Source organism: Triticum dicoccoides, chromosome 5B (genome assembly GCF_002162155.2).
Source record: "Triticum dicoccoides isolate Atlit2015 ecotype Zavitan chromosome 5B, WEW_v2.0, whole genome shotgun sequence".
Classification (NCBI taxonomy): Eukaryota; Viridiplantae; Streptophyta; class Magnoliopsida; order Poales; family Poaceae; genus Triticum; species Triticum dicoccoides.
In genome coordinates, this window is record NC_041389.1 from 49,367,671 (window position 1) to 49,373,352 (window position 5,682).

Sequence of the window (5,682 nt, forward strand, 5' to 3'; positions counted from 1 at the left end):
CATTTCGGAAGCTGACCTGTGGGCCTACTAAGTTGACGTACCAAGTGCTTTGTCAACTTAGTCAATATAAACAATTCTAGCTGCAGTGACCGTACGATGTCCATCCAACGGCCGTCGTGCTTCTTCAACCTCTGGTCTTCTTGCTCCAGCCGCCCATAGCAGCGCCGGTCGTGCCACCTACTCCTGCCTCCCGTGGCCGGCTGTGCTGCCCCGGAGTCCTCACCGCCCCCTACTACTCCCACCGCCAGCCAGACCATCCCTCCACTCACCCACACCCCCTGTTATTCTGCGGTGATGGCAGCGCAGCCAAACCAGTGAACCCTCGTACTCCTCTCCGCGTGTGCATCCACTGCCGCGTCTTCCCCGGCTCCGCGTCGTCCCCTTCCTAGGCCTCGCCGTCTTCCACCGTCGTGGTGCTCTCGGCGCGGCGTTTTCAACGTGGTCAAGGAACGACTTCCATCGGACGTGGACTGTACGTGGAGAGGCTGACAGCTGGGTCCACGGCAGCCGCAAGGAAGTGCCTCCTTATTATGCGCAAAATAATTCCTCCACCTGACAGCAGGGACCCACCAGACGGGCCACCGTATTTCGCGAAAAAATGATTCGCCCCCTGACTGCTGGGACCCACGAGCTACATCTTCGCACGCAAGGAAGTGCGTCTGAAAAAAACGATTCGCCCCCTGACTGTTGGTACCCACCAGCTACATCTTCGCATGCAAGGAAGTGCGTCCAAAAAAACGATTCGCCCCCCGACTGCCGGGACCCACCAGCTACACCTTCGCACGCAAGAAAGTGCGTCCGGGGAAAAAAACGATACACCCCCCTGACTGCTGGGACCCAGGAGCTACGCCTTCGCACGTAAGGAAGTGCGTCCGGGCAAAAAAAAACCAAAACTATTCGCCCCCCTGACTGCTGGGACCCACCAACTACATCTTCACAGGCAAGGAAGTGCCTGACAGTCGGGACCCACCTGGTCAAAGTGTACGTAGCATTGTCATCCTCGTCGCGAACGTGTACGTACATACTGGTCGATGTAGAGGCAAGCACGTGTCATAGTAGAGGCGCGCACATAGCATGTACACGTACGTACATCGGCCAGGGTGCAAGAAAGAAAATACGGCCACATATGTGTACATACGGGCGGGGTCTCGAACGCCTACTCGCGCATACGTACGGCGAGGGCTCATGTTCATGGGGAGGCAACGGAATGCGTCGTGTTCATCGGGAGGCAACGAAATGTGTTGTGTTCATCGGGAGGCAACGGAACGCGTGGGAGCCAACCGGCTGGGTCGGAACGGAATGCATGGTCGTGTTCATCGGGAGGGCTTGGACGGAACATGCGATGGAAACGAGGCCTGGTGTACCGCAAAATGGAGGAAATAGACGTCCTACGGTCGAAACGGGGGTCTTGTTGATTGGGAGGGGTGTGGAGTACCGCAAAACGGAGGAAACAGACCTCCTACGGTCGAAATGGGGGTCCAGTTGATCGGGAGGGGTGTGGCGTACCACAAAACGGAGGAAACGGACCTCCTACGGTTGAAACGGGGGTCCTGTTGATCGGGAGGGGTGTGGCGTACCGCAAAACGGACGAAACGGACCTCCTATGGTCGAAACGGGGGTCCTGTTGATCGGGAGGGGTCTGGCGTACTGCAAAACGAACGAAACGGACCTCCTACGGTCAAAACAGGGGTCCTGTTCGTCGGGAGGGGTGTGGCGTACCGCAAAACGGGACTCCAGGGGATACTGTTCATCTCCACCGTCGACCTCCTCCAGCCTCCACAGGCTACCGTCGACCTCCTCCAGCCTCCACGGGCTCCTATTCATCCAGCCTCCACCGCACGCTACTCCACCGGCTACTATTCAACCAACCCTTCACCGTCTACTGTTCATCCAGCCCTCCACACCACGGGGTCCTGTTCAACCACCCCGCCACGGGCACCCCTCCACCGTCTACTATTCATCTAGCCCTCCACCACACCACGGGGTCCTGTTCATCCAGAGGAAACGCCACCGCTCACTGTTCATCCAACCCCCCCTGCAACACTCACTATTCATCCCAGAGGCAGCATCGATCGGCTTCAGTTAGCAGCAGTAGCGAAGGTATCGCTCGATCGGGTTCAGTTAACAACCATCGATCGATTGCTCGGGTTCAGTAACGCGTAGCGTGCAGTGCAATCGCTCGGGTTCAGTTAGAGCCCAACGCCTCGCTCGGGTTCAGTTAGAGCCAATGCCTCACACACATGCGCGTACGTGTATGAGAGAAACGCGCATCGCTCGGCCCCCGACCTCCCACCGTAACCGGCAACTCCCCGAAATTTTCCTCCCCCTCACTTCTACAACGGTTTTTTCCGTCATGGATGGCCCAAAGAATGTCATGCAGCTGCGTCTCCGGCCCGCCCAGGACGAAAAGCTCATTTTCTGTCATGGTTTCTTGTCATAGATGTAGGAGCCCACTATATCTATGACGATACCGGGTTTTGTCACAATTATCGTCATAGAAGTGTCATATGTATGACAGAATTTTTTTCGTTCGGCCCAAAATGTCACGGATGTGTCTTTTTTTTGTAGTGTGATCGGCAAGCCATCGAGAATAAATGGATCTTCAAGAAGAAGACTAACACTGATGGTAATGTAACTGTCTACAAAGCTCGACTTGTTGCGCAAGGTTTTCGACAAGTTCAAGCGGTTGACTATGATGAGACATTCTCACCCGTAGCGATGCTTAAGTCTGTCCGAATCATGTTAGCAATTGCCGCATTTTATGATTATGAAATATGGCAAATGGATGTCAAAACTGCATTCCTGAATGGATTTCTTGAAGAAGAGTAGTATATGATGCAACCGGAAGGTTTTGTCGATCCAAAAGGTGCTAACAAAGTGTGCAACCTCCAGCGATCCATTTATGGACTGGTGCAAGCCTCTCAGAGTTGGAATAAACACTTTGATAGTGTGATCAAAGCATATGGTTTTATACAGACTTTTGGAGAAGCCTGTATTTACAAGAAAGTGAGTGGGAGCTCTGTAGCATTTCTGATATGTTGATGACATATTGTTGATTGGAAATGATATAAAATTTCTGGATAGCATAAAGGGATACTTGAATAAAAGTTTTTTGATGAAAGACCTCGGTGAAGCTGCTTACATATTGGGCATCAAGATCTATAGAGATAGATCAAGACGCTTAATTGGACTTACACAAAGCACATACCTTGATAAAATTTTGAAAAAGTTCAAAATGGATCAGGCAAAGAAAGGGTTCTTGCCTGTATTACAAGGTGTGAAGTTGAGTCATACTCAATGCCCGACCACAACAGAAGATAGAGAGAAAATGAAAGATGTTCCCTATGCTTCAGCCATAGGCTCTATCATGTATGCAATGTTGTGTACCATACCTGACGTATGCTTAGCAATAAGTTTGGCAGGGAGGTACCAAAGTAATCCAGGAGTGGACCACTAGACAGCGGTCCAGAACATCCTGAAATACCTGAAAAGGACTAAGGATATGTTTCTCGTTTATGAAGGTGACAAAGAGCTAGTCGTAAATGGTTACATCAATGCAAGCTTTGACACTGATCCAGACGATTCTAAATCGCAAACTGGATACGTGTATATATTGAACGGTGGAGCTGTCAGTTGATGCAGTTCTAAAGAAAGCATCATGGAGGGATCTACATGCGAAGTAGAGTACATAGCTGCTTCGGAAGCAGCAAATGAAGGAGTCTAGATGAAGGAGTTAATTTCCGATCTAGGTGTCATACCTAGTGCATCGGGACCAATGAAAATGTTCTGTGACAATACTGGTGCAATTACCTTGGCAAAGGATTCCAGATTTCACAAGAGGACCAAGCACATCAAGAGATGCTTCATTTCCATCCGGGACCAAGTCTAGGTGGGAGACATAGAGATTTGCAAGATACATACGGATCTGAATGTTGCAGACCCGTTGACTAAGCCTCTTCCACGAGCAAAACATGATCAACACCAAGACTCCATGGGTGTTAGAATCATTACTGTGTAATCTAGATTATTGACTCTAGTGCAAGTGGGAGACTGAAGGAAATATGCCCTAGAGGCAATAATAAAGTTATTATTTATTTCCTCATGTCATGATAAATGTTTATTATTCATGCTATAATTGTATTAGCCGGAAACATGATACATGTGCGAATACATAGACAAACTTAAAGTCACTAGTATGCCTCTACTTGACTAGCTCATTAATCAAAGATGGTTATACTTCCTAACCATAGACATGAGTTGCCATTTGACTGACGGGATCACATCATTAGGAGAATGATGTCATTGACATGACCCATTCCGTTAGCTTAGCACTTGATTGTTTAGTATCTTGCTATTGCTTTCTTCATGACTTATACATGTTCCTACAACTATGAGATTATGCAACTCCCGTTTACCGGAGGAACACTTTGTGTGCTACCAAACGTCACAACGTAACTGGGTGATTATAAAGGAGCTCTATAGGTGTCTCCAAAGGTACATGTTGAGTAGGCGTATTTCGAGATTAGGTTTTGTCACTCCGATCGTCGGAGAGGTATCTCTGGGCCCTCTCGGTAAAGCACATCACTATAAGCCTTGCAAGCAATGTAGCTAATGAGTTAGTTACGGAATGATGCAATATGTAATGAGTAAAGAGACTTGCCAGTAATGAGATTGAACTAGGTATTGAGATACCGATGATCAAATCTCGGGCAAGTAACATACCGATTACAAAGGGAACAACATATGTTGTCATGCGGTTTGACCGATAAAGATCTTCGTAGAATATGTAGGAGCCAATATGAGCATCCAGGTTCCGCTATTGGTTATTGACTGGAAACGGTTCTCGGTCATGTCTACATAGTTCTCGAACCCGTAGGGTCCGCACGCTTAAGGTTTCGATGACAGTTTTTGTCACGACCGGTTTTTTAATAAAATACTTATTGAGAAAATCGATCTCTTGATCCCAGTATAGGAAGAGTTATCCTTACTGGTAGACAAATACTTGAATACAGAAGACCAGTAGCATCAAATATATTACAGGGTTGAGCTGAGGATGCTCAACAATTTATTACAATCACGCCAATATTGTACATAAGGGCGGTTATGACACAGGGGTGTGGTGACATGCTACTAGCTCGAGAAAAAGTGGTGGTGGATAACTTGACTCCTAAACTGGCAGCCCATCGAGCGTCGAGGTGAGGCTCGATGAATTTATTTCTGGGGTAGCGGAAGCGGATATAATACAGTGACCAAATCCAAGATCGCACGGGACTGACTGGGACTCCTCTAGGCGTCGGACTCGCTATCGAACTCTTCATCCATGAGATCGCCTTCATCAACATCTGGCCAATTCAACAAGCCTGGTGAGTACTTTGAAAGCACTCCCAAGACAGTTCGGACAAAAGATATAACAAATGCATGCATGAATGCGTCATGAGCAAAATAATAATGCTCATTCAAATAATAAAAATCTGCATGACAAGGTAAGTAAAACAAACAACTGAAAACCGATCGGGTGTCTGGAGCGACGCCTCGAAGGGTAAATAAATAAATAATCATGCCGCAGTCGGGCGTCTAAGCGAGACCACTTGAAGGGCTTATATTGAAAAGTAAGAGACAAGCGTGCCACAGTCGGACGTCTGGGTGACATCGCAGAAAGGGCTTTTATTGAAAATACATAAC